General features: G+C 42.4%; 1 pseudogene; it reads left to right on the top strand.

The window, feature by feature from the left end:
* Positions 1 to 21996, top strand: part of LOC147729172 (WD repeat, SAM and U-box domain-containing protein 1-like) — a 70540-nt pseudogene extending 48544 nt beyond the window's left edge.
* The last annotated feature ends 238 nt before the right edge of the window (positions 21997 to 22234 follow it).

Here is a 22234-nt window from a genome sequence, read left to right on the forward strand (position 1 = left end):
GTGTTTTGCATGCTATGCCTTGGAATGGCTGATTTCAAATGTCTCCCCTTGACTGTGTTCTTTGGAATGTTTGGTGTATTTAATGTACACTTTCTAATTAATTCTTTTTTGTCATTTCAGATCATCTTTTACCTGCTTTTCTGATTTACTTCTGTGTCTGATTTACATTGTCTCTGATAAAACACCACTGAAACGTACAATCATAATGTTAAATATGTTTTTCCTCGTAGGTTGCTACTTTATTAGCTTCAAACACATTCATAATCCAGACTTTTAATAATTGTTTAATTTCATTCATAATGGGCCCAACACTGAAGGTACGTGGACAAACACCTGCAACTGAGGAAACCTTCACACCACACCAGGAACAAGTCTTCTGTTGGGACTCCACTCCTGCAAGTCTGGATGATGAGGAGTTGGATGGCCCATCTGGTGTGCCTGGTAGGCGGCTCCAGTGAGTCTCACTCAGCTCACACCTACACCTACCACTCCAGCTGTTACCACATCTCAGGCCATGGACACGCCCACTTCCTACTTCCTAGCAACATCACCAGAATCATGTACCCTCTAGTCCTGGCTACTGGTCAGTCGATACAACCACCACCACCTAAAGTTCAACTAGGAACCTGTGGGATGAGGCACACTCGGTTAAAGCCACTGGGTATAATAGGTAAGGGCCACCAATTCTTGGAATCCCCCCACAGTCACAAGAGCTGCATCAGTCAGAGAGCTCTAGGACATGAAGAAGTTGCAGAGGGAGCACAATGTATAGATGGAGAATCTCAACTCCAATTTGGGATCCCTGTCTGAAGTGTTGCATATCATTCACACACATATATGTGCTAAGCTTTTCCAGTACCATCTACCCCTTTCTCTGGTCCTACAACATGTGGCCCAAGTACATCTGCCACAGCCCCAGAAAGGATGTCCCTACCACAAGAAGAAATACCAGCACCCAACCCAGTCCCTGCAACTGCCGATTCCTCTTCTCTGTAGGAGGGAACGTCCATCGAGACTACCAGAACGAGAGGACAGTAAGACCTCTACTACTACCAGCAAGAGACGCCAAGCCTAAATTCCGCCAGTTTGGGACTACCATTTACTCTGTGGACTATTTTTTGGGCACATTCACCTTTCTGATGCCAGTTGTATTTTGAACATCGGACTTCAAACAATTTTTGCACTTCAACTGATTTTTTATTTTTTGGTTTGCAATTTTCATTCTCATCCTGTTTTAGTTCATTAGTCTTTGTTTAATAGAATTAAAACTCACAAAGTCTTTCCATCAAAAATGTACAATGTCAAAAAGCAACTGATTGTGTAATCATTAATGAATTGCAAGTAGGTACTGCTTCTCCCAAGTTCTCAACCATGGCAACAAAATACAAATATCAATAACTGAGCAACTAGTAATTTATCACATTTGGCAAAGATCTGTCTGTCAACATGTTCACAAACATAACAATCCATACATAACACAAATTCTCAGTGGCATTTTCACATTGGCAAGTCCAGACCTTGCCACCATGGAAGAAGGGGATACAACGAAAACAATCTGACTAATAACCTAATTATTATAGATTGATGTCATCAGATGGAATCCTACATGAATAACGCCAATAGACAAAATCATGGCAGTACTACACGTTGTGCAGAATGGATCATTACAATACACTGTGCCAGTATCTGGTGGTTTGTCACAACCATGTTTACTTGGTGAACTACAAGAGGTTTATTCTACAATTATGGGACCAATCAACAGCTTCATACACTTTACACTAAATGAGGATTTATCCAATGTGAAGGCAGATTAGTATGCTTTGGCTCCAGTATCACCTGTGGATGGAGAATTGAAGGCACACATATTGCTTTAGTGCCAACACACAACAGAAAATTAGTCCAATGAAATCTTCAAAACTTTCATTCAATCATTGTGAAAGTTGTCTTGGTAGAAGATATGTACACCCATAGTCTCTGTGTGTTTTTCCCAGGATCAACCCATGGTCCATTTGTACTTCAAAACCGCACCATTTAACTGCAAATGTCACAACTTTGAAATGTCCAAAAGACATGGTGAAGAAACCTAAAACAGATGTAAACAAAAAGATGAGAAATGAAACATAATAAACAAGACACATTACAAAGTCATCTTTTTGAGGACATATTTTCAAAAATACAGAGATAAACAATATACATGTGTCAAACCTTTGATCAACAAAGACCTGTGGCCCAGATTCCCCTGAACTTGTCCTTCCTACAAAAAATGTCCAGAAAATACTTTTTTCCTCATGACTTCACTAGTTGGTTTACCAGTTAATGTCATAACATGTAAAGAGATACTAACACTCATGTGCAGAATTAGTGGATGACATCCTGAAGGAACTCAATTCCTTCCTCTTCACCACTCGCCTTTGCGATGTAAGGGATGTTCCGTCGCAGGACTGTGTTGTGCAGCATGCAGCAGGCCATGGTGATTTGGCACACTTATGTTAATGTTAATGTTAGGTGGTGTTTTATATAGCGCTTGGCTGCTCCGGGGAGTGTCCCGGCGCTTTATGATCTACAACAGAAGCACTTAAACATGTGAGTTGAGGAGGACTCTTGTCCAGACAGCAAAATCCAGTCTCAAAGACCCTGAAAGCCCGCTCTACTAGCCGTCATGTTCTTCCATGAGCCTCATTGAAAGAGACTTTCCCTGGCGTTGGTGGATACCTTAGCAGTGCCAAAAACCATGGGAAGTTAGGAGAAGCTAAGTTTCCTAAATGGTCAAAAAAGAGAAGAGCCAAGATATGTAACACAATTCCATATTATTCACCTTGAAATTACCCAAACAGTATTATGTCAGATTGTACTTACAACAAGAAAAGCCCTCTCAGGTCCAAGTTGAGAAATGTGCAGGGGTATGCTACTTTTTCGTAGTACAAAGGAATCATGGGTTGATCAAGACACTTGTGATGTACAAATCAGGTAAGCAGACAACTTGCACATTGATTGAATGGAAGGACTTCCAATTGCAGTAGACTTGTTCCCTCGCTTGTAGTGGCACTAAGGCAATAGCTGTGCCAACAATTGTTCCAACTACATGTAGTAGGTCCCCAAACCACAGAAATTGCCCTTAACATTTGCAGAATCCTCATGTCGTGAAAACTGGATGAAGCAGTTGATATGTCTCATCTTCGAAGAAAGAACTTCTTGTAGCACACCACTGGAAGTTGATTTTGCCATTTCATCTAATAATGCCACAGCGTATTAGATCCTGTTGCCACAGTAAGAAAGTGCTGCCACAAGTTTGACACCTCAGGCTGTTGTCTCCTCACTCTCCCAGGGTTCATATACCTGCATAAAAAAAATTCACAGCATTTGAAAAAATGTACAAATTTCTTTTTAGATACACGACAAAAATTCATGTTTAGTCAAAAATGTATCTGGTTTCTTTACATATCTTACAACAACATGTCAAATGTTTTCTTATTTACAATAATTTTGCCTATTGGTTTAAAAAATAATGTTATTAATGCATTTCAAAAGTATTATTTACATATTATGTTTTATTTTGTAATAAAACAAATACTGTCAACGGAAGTGTAAACAAAATCACACAACCTTCACATTAACCCTTTGGCTGCCAGGACTCCCCCTCTGAGCCACACCCTTTTTTGACTATTTGGGATAGTTCACGCTTACGCCCCATAGATCTTTGTCCACACAAAGTATCCACACCAAATTTCATCATTTGTGTTTTGTGGAAAAATAGGATAAACGTGCTGCAGAAGAAAGCGTCTGGTTTCTTCCCTGCAAATAGTATCAATACAGGGTTTATGGATCTAAAATCACCTTCTTCCCAGCTTTCAGGAACAGGCAGAGTTTTGTCAGAAAACCAACATTTTCCACACAGGTTGGCCTTTTACTTGGACAGAGCATTTTTGTCCTATTTTTTCTCCTTTCAACCTCCTTCCAGTTAGTGGTAAAAATGGGTAAGACACCAATAATGAATCATGGAAAACTATACATTTCTGAAAAGTAGATACAATTCTGAATTCAGAAAATAGGTCATATGTGTAGAATCTTCAAGGTTTTCCTATGGAAAGTAAAAGATGAAATATAAAAGTATTGAAATGTAGTTTTAAAAAACAGCTATGTGTCCCTGCATTTCACAAGCAACTTCTTCAAACTATGGTAGATTTTTGAAAGCTATATACCATTATAATCATGGGACCCTTCTGATTGTAGGGTTATATTAGGCTTGTAGGTTTACCAAAAACCTGAGGTACCCAGAGCCATTAACTGGGTTGCAGCTTGCAAAGTTTTTTCATTGTGTACTGGGTATACAGTAATTCATTTGGTAAAATATAAAGAGTGAATCATCGGTATCAGAAAACCTGTGTATTTCGGAAATTGGGACAAGAAATGGATTTTAGAAGAAGTGGTTATTTGTGCATCTTTGAATTTGTGGGTAGCTATATTACCATGTGAATTAGAGGGTATTGATACAAATTTCTTCTTTTTTTCACACTGTCTTACATTTTGAAGGCGGAAGTGCATAGAAAACAAATACACTTGGTCTACTATTCTGTGTTTGCATAAGCCTTCAGATAAAAATAGTACCTTACTTGCGTGGCTAGGCCTAGTCTCTGCAACAGGACACTGCCCAAACGCTTTGTGGACACCACTTTTTTCAATAAAAAGTGATCCTTATTTCGCAATGTGCCTAACTCTGGATTTTGGGCACTAGGTCAGCCGTAACCTAAGGAAACCTGGAAAAACTGTACTTTTTTCAAAACTAGACACCCAAAGGAATACAGGATGGGGGGACTCTTTTCAGGTTCTGTTACCCAGAATCTCTTGCAAATCTCATACTTTGTAAAAAAACACATTTTCGTCATATTTCTGTGATGGAAAGATCTGAAATCTGGAGCGAACAACAAACGTCCACCCAGCATTTCCCCAAGTCTGCCGATAAAAATGGTACCTCACTTGTGTGGGTAGACTTAGTGCCAGTGACAAGAAACAGCGCAAAACACAACAGGGACCCTTTTTTGCAATATGCATAGCTCTGGATTTTGGGACCTAGCTCATCCGGCCCCTAGAGTAACCTAGCAAACCAATACATTTGTGAAAACTAGACACCCAGGGGAATCTAGGCTGGGGTAACTTGTGTGGCTCCCACCAAGGTCTGGTTCCCAGAATCCCTTGCAAACCTCAAACTTTGTACAAAAAAAATCCCTCACATTTATGTGATAGAATGTTCTGGAATCTGTGAGGATACACAAACTTCTACCGACTGAGCATTTCCCTAAGTCTCCCAATAAAAATGGTACCTCACTTGTGTGGGTAGGCTGAGTGCCCGTGACAGGAAACGGCCCAAAACAGAATATAGACACATCCAATTTTTCCAGTGAAAACTGCCTTTTTTTTGCAATGTGTCTAGCTGTGGATTTTGAGCCCTAGCTCAGCCGAAACCTAGAAAAACCAAGCAAACCTGTACATTTTTGAGAACTAGACACCGAGAGAAATCCAGGATGGGGTGACTTGTGCAGCTCTCACCAAAACCCCTTGCAACCCTCAAACCTTGTCCAAAAAACTCATTTTCCTCAAATTTCTGTGATGAAAACTTCTGGAATCTACGGGGAGCCACACATTTACACCCACCTAAAATTCCTCCAAATCCTCATATAAAAATGGTACCTCACTTGTGTAAGTAGGCCTAGTGCCTGCAACAGGAAATGTCCCAAAACGTTTTGTGGAGACATCAAAATTATTTATCACGAAACCTGACAATATGGTTTTGGTCCCAGGCTTGATGACCATCTAGAGGAACCTACCCAACCTAGACATATCTGAAAACTAGACACCCATAAAAGTCCAGGGAGGTGTAGCTTGCATGGATTCCCCAATATTTTCTTACCCAGAATCCTATCGAAACATCAAATTTAGATTGAAAAATAAAACATTTCTCACATTTCTGTGAGGTAAAGTTGTGGGATCAACAGGCCAACACCATTCCCCCAGGTCTTCCGATAAAAACTGTACCTCACTTGTGTGGGTGGGCCAAGAACCCGCAACAGGGAAGGGCCCAAACATATTGTGGAGACATCAAAATTATGCATTAAAAAACGACCTGGTTTTGTAAGGCGGGTACATGCGCGTTTAGTCTCAGGCTAGGCGGCCATCTAGGGAAACCAACCAAACCCAGACCTTTCTGAAAACTGGACAACCGGGGGAGTCCAGGGAGTGTCACTTGTGTGAATCCCCCATCGTTTTCTTACCCGGATTCACTAGTAAACCTCAAATTTAGCTAAAAGAAAATCATATTTTCTTCATATTTCTGTCTGGCGTCACCACACCAGCACACATTTCCTACCGCCCAGGGCTCCCCTTGGTCCCCCGAGTAAATTAATGCCTCACTTGTGTGGGTGACTAAGGGCCTGCTCTTGAGAAAGATAGCTATTGAAGGGATAGCACAGTGAGCTCTAAGTGCTATATTTTTTAACATAAGTTTTTATTCGATTCTGCATTGGAAACCCAAAAAAGTGAGGTATCATTTTCATCATGAGACCAAGGAGAACGCTGGATTGTAGGAAATTTGTGCTGATGCGTTGATTACTAATTTCACACTGCCCAGCATTCCTCTCAGTCTCTCGATAAAAATTATACCTCACTTGTGTGGGTGCCCAAAGCAGTGACAGCCTAAAAATATCTGAAAAAACTGCTCTTCTGGACCAACTTTGATTCTTCCACAGTTTTTCATTTATAAGTTTTTAGGTTCTCTGCTTTGGGCACTCACTTAAATGAGGCATTATTTTTTTCAGGAGACAAATTTGTGCTGGCGCAATGATACAACAAATGTTACACACTGAAATGTGAGATCAGTGTGAATTGTTAGCTAGATTTGAGGTTTGCAGTGGATTTTGTGTAATAAAACACTGGAGGAGCCACACAAGGCACACCGCCAGCCAAGCGACATCCACACATAACATCAGCTAAGCGCCATCCATGCACACCACCTACCAAGTGCCATCTACACACACCCCCAGCCAAGCATCATCCAAGCACATCACCAGCCAAGTGACAGTCCACGCACACTGCCAGCCAAGTGACAGTCCACTCACACTGCCAGACTGCTTTAGGCAGCTGCCGCTCTTCCAGGATGCGACGTCCTGCATTATTTCCTGGAAGCTGAGTCTGGTGGTGATGGGGTCCTTGGTAAAGGAGAGGATGAGTTGGGTGTCGTCGGCGTAGGATACTATGCTGAATCTATGCTGTTTGATGATGGTGGCAGGGAGCCATGTAGATTTTGAAGAGCATAGGGCTGAGCGAGGATCCTTGAAGTACTCCACAGTTGATCTCTGTGGGTTCAGAGAGGAAGGGTGGGGATGTTCCTTGTATGCCGGCATCACGGAGTATGGCGGTGAGAGTGTGGTGGGAGACAGTATTGAAGGCTGCAGAGAGGTCAAGTAGGATCAAAGCTGTGGAGTGGCATTGGTTGAGGAGCGTGCAGATGTCATCTGTAGCAGCGAGTAGCTCCGTCTTGGTGCTGTGGTTGCAGCAGAATCTGGATTGGGAGGGGTCAATGATGGAGTTCCCTTCAATGAATTTCATTAGTTGGACATTGACGGTCTTCTCAGTGACTTTGGCTGTGAAGGGGAGAACGAGATGGTTCGGAAGTTATTGAGGTTCGTTGGATCCCCTGAGGGTTTCTTGAGTAGGGGCTTGACTTCTGCACATTTCCAGTCATCGGGGAAAGTGCCGGTTTTGAAGGTGGCTACGATGGTGTGGCATAGTTCCGGTGCGATGGTGGTGGAGGCTCTGTAGAAGATGTGAAGGGGCGGGGTCTGTGGGGCTCCTGAGTGAATGTTTTGCATTGTTGATGCGGTGTCTTCGGTGGTGACTGGGGTCCTGGAGGAGATGGTGGGATGGCTGGTATTTCTGGAGTAGGGACTGGTTTGGGAGTCAGGTGTCTGATCATTGAAGTTGTCATAGAGGGACTTGATTTTCAAATGTAAGTAGGAGCCGAGCTTTTCTCAGAGGTATTGGGAGGGGGTAATGTCCATGGTTTCGCTGATTGGTTTGGGGAATTTATTGGATGATGCTGAAGATTACTTGGAGTTGCTGGAGTTGGCGATGATCTTGTTCTGGATGAAAGTCCTTTTGGTGGATCTAATGAGTTGGTAGTATTTCTGTCATGGTGTTCTTGTCTGTGGTGCGGTCTAACAGGTATTTGCTGTTTTTCCAATTATTCTCGAGAAGTCTGTAGGTGTGACTGGATTCCTGGAGGTCGGCGGTGAACCAGGTGGACTTTCTGGTGCACTGTCTGTCTGGGTTGCGGAGGAGCATCTGCACAGTTGGCAATCCATCTGTGAAAATTCTTTGGCTGCGAGGTTGGCTCATCTGTGACCTTGCTCTAGTTTCTTCGTAGCGAGCAGGGTGCAGGTTTGGGGGCGGTTGGTTTGTCTACGCTGAATTGTACGCAGTAGTGGTCTGTCCAGGGGGGTTGCGTGGTGTGGCTGAAGTGGATGTTGTTACCTCCTGTGAAGATTGGGATGAGGATGTGTCCTGCATTTGTGGGTGGGGATGTAGATGAGTTGTTTCAGTCCGAGGTAAGCAAGGTTGTCCAGGAGGGTGGCAAAGTTGGGGTCGCTGAGGTTGTCAAGATAGAAGTTGAGGTCTCTGAACAGTAGGTAGTCCATGGAGGAGATGGTGTGGGGCACAATGAGGTCGGCAATGGTGGTGGTTAACGCGGTTCGGGCCTGGGAGGTCTGTAGGCCAGGGTGCAACGTAGGGTCATTCTGGGGCTGGTCTGGATCAGGAATGGAGGTGTTTGATGGTGGACGGGCTGTTGCTCGTGCTGGAGGTGGTGAGTCGGAGAGAGCTCTGGTGCACAGTGGCAAGTCCTCCTCCCGGCCAGTTGTTGCAGTCCTTTCTCTGGATATTGTATTCGTTGGGGATGGCGGTGGAGATGTCGCGATGGAGGTGGGGTTGGTCGACCTTTCCATGAGGGAAAGCAACATCTGGCACCTGGGTGTAAATGAGGTCCCAGATCTCTACATCGTGTCTGTGCAGGGACCGCATGTTGAGGAGGATGCACACAGGGCTTTAGGGGTGCTGGCGTCCGGTGTGGGGCGGTTGCCATGGGGGTGCAGAGGGTGTTGAAGGTTTGCAAAATGCTTGTTATTGTTGTGCCTGATCTTTGGAGAACTGGCCATGGGAGGCGTTTGGAGTAGACAGCTGGCAGTTGTTGTTCATTCCGAGATTGATTGCGAGGAGGGCAGCTGAGTCGTAGTGGTGGGTGTTTGGAGATACAGGGTCTCTGGAACTGGTCGCGGTCAGATCACAGACGGGCGCAGACGGGCTTGCCTTTGGTACGCCAGCAATGCACCCACTGCGCACAGCTGCTGCCAATCAATAAGTTTGGGGGAGGAAAGAGCAGCTGGGAGGTGGGAACATCAGGGGGGAAAGGCTGCGGGGCAGCAGCAGCGGGAAAAGGGCGACAAATGCAGGCACGGAGGACAAAAACAAAGGGCACAGGCACAACAACAAGCAAAAAGGGCAAAAATAGACAGAATCACAGAAAATGACAAACATCAGGCACAACAATAACAAGCATTTGCAATGCAATCGGTCTCGTCTTTGGGACCTTATCTGTATTTAGCTATGCAGCACATTAGCCTGGGTGCTGACACATCTACTGTTCTTTAACATGGAGGGAAAGTAGGCACCAAACTGCATGACATGCCAGGTATGGGAACACATGGAGAGAAATATTGCCTTTCAGCGGAAAATAGTATAGTACAAACTTCTGTTTTTAATATAAAATTAGGGTCTTCAGGGGTCATATCACTGAAAATACAAGATTTGAAAAAAAATGATTGTCTACAGGTGCTCTTGGACGACAATTTCTATGGACTAGAATCTCGAGAATGCTAAAGTGATTCTGGTATTTTACTGACCTCTGCTCTGTGTTTTCTATCAATAAAGTTATATAGAGGCAGCTGAACAAGCAAAAAGCAATTCTGGTATATTACTGACCTTTAGCGCCAAGAAACCGCTTGGTAGTCGAGCGCTTTATAAATATTTTAAAATTCAAATTCAAATTTACTGGTCGTTTTCTATCAAGACAGTTAAATAGATGCAGTTGAACGAAGAAAATGTCCTACGCGGAAGCAGACATGACCTCGGGCTGATCTCCAGAGCCCACACAGTACATACACATATAAGTATATACCAATATAAGTATATGTTAGAACTGGGATTTCTGGTTGGCTAAGGCTTACGCCAAAACCAGGCAGAAACCACCATTCTAGTCAGGGCCAGGGAGTCACACGCCAAGATAACCCCTGCTCACCCCCCTGGTAGCTTGGCACGAGCAGACAGGCTTATCCCGGAGGCAATGTGTAAAGCATTTGCACACGCACACAACAGCAACAACATCCTAGGCACACCACAAAAGGAACTCCGCATAAGGTTATATAAAATAACTTTTGTATTATCAAAACAAATCAGATAGTAATCACACAATATACATGGTGCCAACTGGCACAGGCAATATTTACAAGGGATTATTTACACCAGGGCAGGGCCACATGAGCCACTGTCAGAATCAACACTTAGCAGAAATAGCACTTCTGGAGCTTAGAATAAGTGTAGCACAAAATAACAATTATAGGTCACAACCAGTAACCACGGTTAACAGGTAGGTACACACTACGCAATACTAATAACCATAGGCCTAGATCACGCATGGACACATAACCTCTCTAGTATAACATACTAGGCAAAGCAAACTTCTAAGCATGAGCACCTTTAGAAGTCTAACACAAGCATAAAGGCAAAGCACATTACTCAGCAATCACGTTTAGGCCTAACCAGTAAAAATACAGAAGGCAATCTCCTCACTAGTTTAAACACATTAGACTCTGCCTCCTAAGAATAAATCACATTTAGGGGCATAACTCACAGTGAAGTAAACTCTTACTAACATAAACCTACATAGGTAAAAACACCTCACAATCATAGTAACATCACATTGCGAAAAAATCACACTAGGCAATTACCATCATAAACATAGTAAAATCACATTGCGCAAAAATCACCTTAGGGCCTTGCGCTGTACCCACATACCAGCCTCCTGGCCAACTGGCCATCCCAAGAAGGGGCTCAATTGCCCTGTGTCCAGAATGTCAGGGCGCGCTGCCACGCAGCGCCAGTCAGGGGTGCGCCACCGGCGCAAACCTAAACCTTGCAGCTGCCCACTAATTGCTGGGCAGCTGATGACATAAACAGGGCCTTAACGTTGCAGGTGGCACTAAGTGCTGCGCAGCTGTAGAAGGCCTGGCACCTCTGTGCCATCTCTGTCCCTCACAAGGACTCTCTCTCCCTTGGCACCTAAACAGTGTTTCTGCCCACTAATTGCTGGGCAGCTGGGAAACAACAAAACTGCAACAGGGTCCTCACTGACCCTAGAACAGGACTGCGCCAACTGTTGGAGCCATCTGGCTCTGAAATCCACTGTGCACCTCGGAGCCCTCTAGGCTCTATAATCATAATGAGGCAAAACATGGGGGCAAGAACCTGGGCCCTTCAAAGAAATATAGCCCACGTTGGAGCCTTCACGGGGCTCTACACAAAATATGCCCCCGGAGGGGGCACGCACAGGCTCTGGGACAAACCTGGGGTCCTAACACCAATGTCCCCAATACGTGGGAGTGGCCCGCTCCAAGAAGGGGCCGCTTGAGGGATGAAATGCCCATCATGGGCAGCACGGGACCACGGGGCCTGGGGACCCCCTCTGGGTGCCCTCTTCAACAAAAGGAATGCCCGGTCATTGGAGCCCTCTGAGGCTCTGTTAAAACGTGGGGCGGCCCACTGCCATTTGGGCCACCCTACCTACACCCTTGTCATTGTGCCTCTCTCCAGCACCAACAACAGCCCCAGCCCTTTTTACTCACTGGGCTGTTGTCCTGGCGGGGGCTCCTCCTTCACTCGCGGTGGAGCAGCTCCTTCAGGCGGTGGTGTGCGCGGGACTCTCCCTCTACATGGGAGCCCCATACCACCGCTCACGCCGGCACTTTCACCCGGTCCTTGCTGCCTGTGGCAGATACCACGGGGACCTGCGGGTGAGCCCCCACCTATTTTCGGGGGCTCTCACTTTCGGCGTGGTGGGCAGCATCTCTGGTCTGCCTCTTCACACGGGAGACCGGCAAAACGGCCACAGGCTTCCCCCAGGCAAGGGGGAAGCGGAAATCATGCTCGCCAGGCCCCGCCCCGAGTCAGGCGGGCGCGGGACGGACATCCGGGTTTGGCGGCATTCCCCTCGGTGCCGCGGCGGTGATTTCCCGGGAACAATAATGAGGGGTGGGCACCCTCGATTGTAAAAATAATTAAATAAACGGGGTGGCACCCGTAATTAGAAATATAAAGGGGGCCTAATGCAGGGTAGGCTCCTGCTATCAAGGGCCACAGGGGGAATCCTTACGAGGGGGTTTCCCTCGATATGGGCTGCAGCGCCGCACTGCTCAGCCCCCAGGCCCTCCCTTCTCTAGGGAAAGTACATAAGTACATAAAAAGCATGCCCAGTTCAAAAATAAGGCGCAGGAAGGCTGCTGTTGGTTCTGGCAAGGGCAAAAGCAGCCAGTAAGGTTCCAGAAAAGAATAAAGCGCTCCAAGGAATTTCTCCAGCAAGTCAAGGCATCCAGGGGCTGGGCAGGGCCCAGGGAGGCAAGCTTTCCCGTGGCCCAAGCAGCAGCACGCCCCTGGTAGATTCGAGTCAGAAACAAGAACATTTTCAGAGTGTCACAGGACCCTTTTTATACTGAAAATCCTTTGTCTAGCAGGGTTCAGGCAATGTGAGAACCAGCTATAACTGGTTATGGAGAACTCCTTTCACTGGCCAGGTTAGGGACATCAGATGCACCACAGGGGGGGGGGGGGGAGCCAGCATTGTGGAGGGAAAACCCAGCCCTATTCAGGTCCCAGGTGTACCCCTCCCTCACATCAGCATGCTAATCTATCCATTCACCACCGGGGCAGACCCATCCTGACTCCTGGAACCAGGCTCACCAGCCAGCTCCAGCCAATCACACGCCAGACACAAATTACACTAACATGTCATCTTCTAGAAGTGGCACTTCCACACTAGACACATTCATGCCGCATACATCATTGCACAGCATTCACTCCCACGAGTTCGCACATACCAAACTCGACCCTGCACTCCCCACACATCAGGAACTACCATGGTCACACATATTCCCCATGCATTTCTATGGGAGGACAGGTCACTCTCACCACACACACAGAGAGCGCACACACTTTACACTGGACCACAGTGAAAAAGTGCGCAGAGACCTAAAATCACCAACACCAGGTTACAGAAACAGGCTAGGCAAAAGCAAAAAGTTTCAGGGTGAACCTGCCAAAAGGGCCGGGTCCAACACTATGTATGATGTATATCTGAATGAATGATTTGGGATACATTTTGAAGGTTTCATCAATCATCCAGGGTTGACATTGGCTAAGTTTTATTAAGTTGTCTTGCTGTAGAGAATATTAGGATTTGTTTCTCATTATTTAGGTTCTCATGTGAAAGGAAAGGATACTCACGATGTGTTATTGTTCAATGTTCAGGTATGCATATGTCTTAGTATACTATATTCTAGGGGCAGGTGGGGTATCACTGGTGACTTTTTTAGTTCATGCAATTAAACTTTTGAAAGTAGATATGTGTGGTTGTTCTCCTGTTATATGTTAGAGGACTTTCGTTAGTATATCTTTCAGGATTCTGCTTGGTGGTTCCTGGGAGCTAGTGTTTGCCTCTCTTATTACTGCAATCATTCTCTTACTATGTATGCCACATTTGGGGGATGGATATGCTCCCTTACATGAATTACATTATCTTTTGTAGTTGCCCTCCCATAGTTTTAATATTATTTATCATATTTGCAGTTTATATTTTCTGATTATGCACTTTCTTGGCTGTAGGTGTAGCCCATATGATTTAGCAACAGATTTCCTTTCTGTGAAGTGATACATTTGGTAACTCAGTCATTAAATGTGAAAATAACGTAATAGTTTAAATATATATTATATGTTAACGTGTGCATATTTGTTATACACTTGTAAAAAATGCAACTACTTCTATTAAGTATACATAATAGAAGTAGTTGCATATTTACACCTAAACACAACATACATACAAGTGTATGTTGTGTTTAGATGTTTCACATGGCTTTGTAGCTTTTTCATTGGGTGAAAAAAACATGTTTTATTTTAAACGTTAATTTGTTGGTTGCTTGTAGAGGTTGAGCTTGTTAGGTTTATTTTTACACATTATTATGGAGGGTTTATCATTTCAATGAATTATTTTTTCAATATATTTTCCTGGTTTGTTATTCTTGTTATTTTCTGGCAAGTTAACAGTTTTGAAGTCATATATTTTTTCTTTTAGGAAGTCTATTTTAAGAAATTGAAGTTGGAGAGTGTGTAAGTATTTATTTGCTATTTTAAGTTTTTAAAGGTAATACCAGTTCTGTTTTTAGTTTAAAAATAGGTTTTCCTTCCCCGGCTAAGTAGTGGTTGATTTGTATATATTTTTTCTTTAATGGTCTGATGAGAGAATATACCAGAGTTTATTTGTCTTACAGCTTTTAGTTTTTGAAATATTTAGTTATTTAATATTAGTGTGGATTTATATTGTTGATTTCATTATTTGTTTGTTTAATTTTATTTATTTTTGAGTTTGATATAGTGCTAATGAGACATGAAGGTATCCAAGTGCTTTACATACTAAGAGAATACGTTTACTCAAAATAAATATAAGGAGATTCATGTGGGTCAGGTCAGTCATAAAAGTAGTAAGAAACCACACATCATTGCGATATTGGAAGATAGTCACCAAAGGTATATAACAGTACAGCATTAAGGTAATGTTGCTGAGACAGATGGGAGACTAAATGAGTCAGAACGGCCTTGTAGGATCGGTTGAAGTAGGTAGGGAACTGTATTTCAGTGTGTGCAAGTGTTTAAGTAGTTGTTGAGCTGCAGAAATGTGAGGTCCTATTTGAAGCAGGGAATGGAAGGGTTGCAGTGGAGATATTTGGTGGGTGAGTTCCAGATCCTAGGAGCCTAGCCTGAGAAGGAGCGTGCCAGGAATTCTTCAAATTGAGAGGTATGAGATGAAGAGAGTTGGAGCTTTCAGTGACCTGCTCTCAAAATTTTGGTTTCAAGGTATTTTGGTTTTTTGTATGAAAGACTTTCTGAGTGATAGAAAGACTTTACGGAGTCAGATATTGAGAGAGAACAGATATTGAGGGAGCATCCAGATTCTTGAGCCATTCTTGAATTGAAAAGGGTTTTTTTGGGGGGGAGAAGAATGGTAGTTCCGTTTTTTGGGGGTTGAGCTTTAGGTGAAAGTTTTGTATAGCCAAGTCTGTATATTTAGGATCAGATGTACGAAGCCATTTAGCATTTAACGGGCTGAATCGTTATTTCAGTTAAGAAATTCTAAATGGCCTTTTCCTATGTACACAGGCCAAATCTTGGACGCAATTTGTGATTTCAACCCAGTGGAAATCAAAAGCTGTGACCACGATTTAGGGAGTCGTAAATAGGGATTACCTATTTGCAATTGCCAAAGCACAAGGACAAATAATTTCCTAATTGTAAAGAGTATGCGTTCACCAGAGGTGTGATAGATGGTGTGGAGTTTGGTAGGAGTGATGGTTCTAGTTGTATTTTATTGGTTGACTTAGTTTAGTTTTAATGTGTTTTTCAGTTGAGTCGTTCTATAACAAACGCTAATTTAGGTTTTATATTTGATTTATGATATATGATTTAATATATTTGTATATACATTAATTTATATAAGTATTTCCTAACATTTAGGTTGTGTTTATATGCTTGCAGTCAATAGTGATTTTTGTTGGGGGGTTGTATTGTTAATATTTTATATATAGATTATTTGGGGTGAGTATATTTTGTTGATGTAATATATTTTTGCATAATTTAAATATGTATATAACAGTATTTTTTAAAGTAATTGTTTTATGTAAAAGTGTTTTTATATGTTGCTTAATAATTATTTAATTATTTTGCCAATAATCGTTTAGTCAATATTATTGGATACAATAATTCTGATATAGTATATGTTTATTTAAAAGTGATGATATTTTTGTTTCCAAGATTTTCTTTTTGATATCAATATTTTTGACAACAACATTTGTGTTCTTGATATTTCTGCATTTTATAGTTACTTTTAGAAAGTTGATATTTTTGTAATCGATATTTGATTTGTGATATTTTTGTGTTTCGATATTATAGGTAGAAATATTATGTCAGTGATGTAATTTTATACCTGCTGTCAGCTTTGAAGTGGAAGAAGCTTCTAAAATTGTCCCCCACAGAAGCATCTGGAATTTTCTGCTTCCCTTCTCTAGTCCTAGATTGACTGGAGTCACAAAAGGCTAGTGTGAATTTCTTTATGTATGAGCTGAGGCAGCTCCTTGGAATTATAAGTGGGGCTGCGCATAGCTTTTCCTCCCTATCCTGCTAGCATAGCTTTTCCTCCCCATCCTGCTAGCATGGCCCATCCTGACAACACCCAACTACATCTAATTAAGGGACCCAGGAACAGGCTGCAGGCACCGAATGGTTAGGACATATAAATTCCTGGCATTTTCAGCAGTGTGACTTAAGGTCTGACTTTACCATTATCAAGGATTTAAAATGTCAATCCCTTAGACACTAAGCATTGTATTCCTACCTGCTCCCTAACAAAAGTCATCACTTATTAAATGTAATACAGCATCCCAATGTTAGGGCTCACTGCAGGGAAAATCAAGTTTGAAATGTTTTGCTTCCAGAAAATGTCAAACTTAAAAGTACATGTCCAGCATTTTAAATACACTGCACCGTGCCCTAGGGAGTGTGTAGGGCCTCCCATAAGGGTGATTTATATGTATTAAAAAGGAAATTTTAGGTCTGCCAAGGGGCTTATTTTGCCAGGTTGAATTGGCAGTTTACAATTTCACACGGGCTGCAAAATGGCTGGCCTGAAACATGTGTTAAGAACTGCTTAAGTGGGTTACACAATAAATGATGAATGTAAAAATAAGTGTCACATAGATATTACAAATGCCACAGCTGTATCATGGAGCACGGATGGCAAGGGAGGTACCATACAACATCATGGTCTTCATTGCTGGTTGGACCCACAGCAAGATACTTGTTGTCTCTTGTAACTTCTCCGACTGACTGACCCAGTTAATAGGGCCACAAAAGTAAACTACCTCATCAGATCCTATTTGACAGCTTAAACATTTGTCAGTTTTAACAGATGCACAGCTCTCAAACAGGCTACAGTAAAGCACTCACTATATTTCTTTCTGCAGCACTATGGGGCTTATTTACAAGCCCCGTCTGCCGCCGGTGCAACTCTTTTAATATAGGGAAAAGTGACGAACCGGAGGAGCAAGGGGCTTGTAAAAAGGCCCCTTTATTTCATAAAATGGTGTTACCAAACATGTAATAGGTACTTGGGTCTATTCACAAAAACACTCTGTAGTACGTAAAGTGGAACTGGTCTACATACTCTTGCAAGTCTTTGTCAATTAAAAGCAAAACATTCAAAATAGGACTTCAATTGGAATATTCAGGGAGAATTCACTTAGAATTCATACAAATAGATGGACTGTACCCTCATCCCACTTTTACTGTAGGAAAGCAGGACGCTTTGGGGCAGATTCACAAAGTGATCGAGTAGGTACAAAGAGCAGTAGTACTCAGAAATGTATCATCTGAACCAACAAGTAGTTGCAGAAAGCCAGCCTTTGCCCCACATTCATGAGATGGGAACTAACTTGGGGGACGCCGTAGTGTTCTCTTCTTTGCATTTGACTGCCGCACATCATAAACTAGCGCTTCACAAGGAGTCGCGTGACCTTGTGCCATCCGTCACGCCCAGCTCAGCATCCAGTGCCTGACGCTTGCCCTTTGGCAACAATGCCACTTGTGGTGTTTTTCATAACACTTTAGTCCAAGAAATGAAGCGGCCCTGAGCTTTCCAAGAAAATGTTCTTTTTTTTCCTCAATACCAAGAAAACCACCTAGAAATATTGTGGGAAGTTCTTAGAATCAAAGCTAGAAGTTTGACTCTAAAGAAAGAGACGTGCACGTTTTTCCAGGCGTGTGGTACCCAAAACATGCTTGATTGATGGCATCCTTCAATCCCTTGATCCTTCCAACAAGGACAAACTTTGGTCTTTATTAGGTGTAATGTGACACAGAAGTGGAAAACGTCTTGGAAGTTGTGAAGTTTAATCATTCCCTCAACACCTTTGAATGTAATAATATATATTTTAGGACTATTATGTCCTCATTTCAATCCTTACACAATTGGAACAAAATGAGATTCTCTAATTCAGGTTTCCAATGTATTAGGAGGAGATGTTAATGCAAAAAGTAGAGAAGCTGAAATTATGAAGTTCATCGATAGCGTGACGAGTTTGCATTATTATAGACTGCAAACCCCAATTTATAATAACTGCATCAGATGTAAGAAGAGTAGAATTACGAAAATGACCTTATGCTTTGTTCCCTTGTTGATGCTGAAGCATCATTTTAAACACTCATTCTGTAGAGGACAATAAACATATCCCATTGAATATATTTTGATAAATAGCTGAACTTTTTTCACCATTAGCAAAAGACTTAGGCCCTTATTTATGAGGCCTTGCGTCAGTTTTGCCCGCCGGTGCGTCACTTTTTGTGACGCACCAGCGGTGTAAAAAATGCGCCTCGTTGCGCCATATTTAAAAAGTGACGCATCTAGGTAGATGCGTCACTTTTCAAACCCCTGCGCCACATTATACCTGCGTCAGGTATAATGTATGCAGAGGGGGCGTTCCCCCGCAAAAAGCCTCCTAATAGTGGCGCAGTGAAATCTATGAGATTTCACTGCGTCACTTTTAGGACGCTCTTGCTTCAAAATCTTGCGCCTGCCTCACAGCAGGCGTAAGACTGACACAAGCCCTTTCACATGGGGCTTTCCCCATGTGAAAGGACGCATTGCTGGAGTTGCGTCACTTTTGTGACACACTCCAGCAATGCGTCACTTTTGCGCTTACAGATACGTCAGAAATACTGAAGTATCTGTAACTCCTTGTGACATGATGCCTCATACATTAAATATGACGCATCAGGAATGTCGCAAGGAGTGCGCAGTGAAAAGTGACGCATCGCTGTTTTCACGCAGCGATGCGTCACTTTTCATAAATGAGGCCCTTTGAGGGGCAAGCATGGGTAGGTAGTGACCATTTGCCTATGCTGGTTAACCCGGTGTGGTTTCCAGTGGGGGACCAAATTAGCACTTCTCCTGTCATTTGTAAATTCAGTAATGAATATATACTAAGGAAAAACTTAATCGGCTTGAGAGCAACAGGGTTGAGACCTGGAGAACGTTAAAGATAAGACTAAGGTACTTCATCTTAGCCAGGAACCCGTATTATATAATTGCATAAATAATTGATTAGTATCATAAACGCAAATATCACTGTGGAAGCATCAACAAGGAAGAGAGCGCAGTGAAGAATGAGGTATTCAGAATAACTTTTAATCTTTATTTAAAAACAGAATGGCTTGTACACTCATAAAAGCATTGAAAATATTAAAGCGTTATAAGAAGATGAATAGGAGGAAAAAGAGGGGAGCTGTCCATGCAGTATAGTGGTGAAAGACAGGATTAATCACTGATAAAGATGTTAAGGGATATTCGACGCTGGCTGCTGATGGTTAAACCAACTCAAAACTCACAAGGCATTCATTTAAATGCTCAGTCAAGTTTTACGTTGTGCGTGAGGCAAAATAGAAATGTATTCTACTTCTATCATAACATGGTGGGGTTGCTCAGTTAAATATTACAGTTAACAGTCGCATAAGGGAAGGGTTCTCCTTGAGGCCCTTCCCCTTTAAGGTTGTAAAAAAAAAGGTTTGCAGAAGACAAGACAGTTGTCCAGGAGACCCCTGCCTACTCTTAAAGAAAAAACAAATTTCAATTTTCCTTTTTAATGCAGTCCTATTTCATTTAAAGTAGGAAGGAAGGAAGTTTACTTCATTGAAAGGCAGTCACAGACATGTTAGTCAGCTGGCCTCAGCAGGCCTCCTTCCCTGTGAAAGCATCCAATCATAAAAAGTCAAAGTGTGACATACCTCATTAATATTCATGAGGTGAAACAGATTGCAAGTACATAGGTTGGTTCTTAAAATTTATGACCAGCATTTTCGGACCAGATATTCGCACATCTGCCCACATTTGTTGCAGGACATGTATACAGAGGAAATGCGGCTGAAAGATATATTTAGAATGAAAAAGAAATGCACTACAAAAAGATTGGAATTAAAGGGGTCAATTGCAATATACAACATAACAAGGTCATTTTAATGGGAGATGGCTCCAATCAAAGTTTAAAGGGGAAATCATATGAATACTCTTTCAATGCAGACAAAACTTACACAGCAAAGAAGAAATCGCTTACGGAAATGACTAACTATACAATGACCTAAGGGAGTACATTAATATGTTTTACATTTATCACCCATGTAGAAGACTGATGTTAATGAGTAGTAGACTCCTTTAAAAGTTATTTTAATCCAATGATGTAGAAGCAAACTTAGGTCAGGATTACCTCCTATTTTTCTTTTATTTGCAACATTTTAAAACATGAATATTCTTAATAGATTTTTCCACAAAATATTTGTAGAGCACATGCAGTACTTCATTTAAGCTGGTGGTTTCCTGTGCTCGGCGCCCTCACTTATTTGCCAGCACTGGCTCTACTGATAATCTACCACATGGTTGCGATGTCTGTCTAATTTAGGGATGAGCACAACAACAGTGTTTAATAAGTCAATATACAATAAAAAGGAATACTACTGTACTCCCACATCATTATTATAACTTTGGGTGGCTTGGAATAGTCTGAATTGTCACACTTGTAGGAGTGTGATGGTTAGTAATTGTGTTGGCACTGTCACTGACAGAGTTAGCAGGGGCAGTGGGGGTGCAGACTGCAGTGACCTCGCAAAAAGGTCCCTTGCACTTTTTGTTTACAAATTGAGCACTGACCACATGTATTAAAAGCAGTTGGCAAGAGTAAATAGATTGATTTATTCAGGAAAGCCTGAATTTGCCTTCAGGACCAGTATGAACGGAAGCTCACCTGTGAGACAGATGTTGCTTGGTTCTCATTCTGTATATAAAAACGGCATGGACGGCAGAGTGCATGACTAACTCTGTCTCTCCACCCGGCATGGAGTGAAATGAAACAATGTTAACCCAACTGAGCAGGACGATAGGCGAGACAACGTTGGATTACAAATCCGGGTGATCACCTGCCCCCGTGGCATGCATTAATTTGTATTTCTGAGAGGCTGAATTAAAAGAAACACCGTGACAACTCCCTGGCGTCCCGATCGCAAAATGGCAAAGTAGCCTATCTAGGCTAGACGCTGAGGTATCAAGTCAATTGCATCTCAGCCTGATGAGAAACTATCGGTTTCTGGGGACTACCAGCGTGATCTCAACCTACCAAGGTACTGAACTTTGATTTTTATACTAACCAGCAATACATCTTGGTCAGCGTGATGGACCTCAATCACTAGATATTGGTGCGAGATACTCTTTCACGGCCTGGACCTAGCCCATAGCTGGAGTGAATCTATTTCAAACTTCTCACATAAATATTTGACAAAAATCCAACAAAAATAATTACACTCTACAAATCAAGTTTGGTTTATCGAAGCTTATATTCTTTCAATATCCTTTGATAATGCTTCTATTTTCTTTTTTATCTCATTTGTGTTCACATTTCATTCAAGGAAAAAATCATTTCTTCATGACTAATTCTACATAATCTATTCACAGATCATAACATCAATATTATTGACATGAATATACTGTTGATGGCGATTGATGGTGGTTTGCCCAATGCATTTCCGGACATGTAGTCCCTTCCTCAGGGGACTCTGTAGGTGAAACAATGTAAAAAAAGAAAATCATTGCACATATCAAGGTATCAAAGCACCATAATTCAATAATGAAGGTTTCATAGTTTAAAGCCAACTAAAAAGATTGAGACACATCAGTTGCCATATGCATCTAGTGTTGAACTTAAATGTGCATATAAAGTTTCCTGTGTGTACCGAGTATGAGAGATTACAGAGTTATTCAATTCTATTTGGGGAA

Source organism: Lissotriton vulgaris, chromosome 2_2 (genome assembly GCF_964263255.1).
Source record: "Lissotriton vulgaris chromosome 2_2, aLisVul1.2, whole genome shotgun sequence".
Classification (NCBI taxonomy): Eukaryota; Metazoa; Chordata; class Amphibia; order Caudata; family Salamandridae; genus Lissotriton; species Lissotriton vulgaris.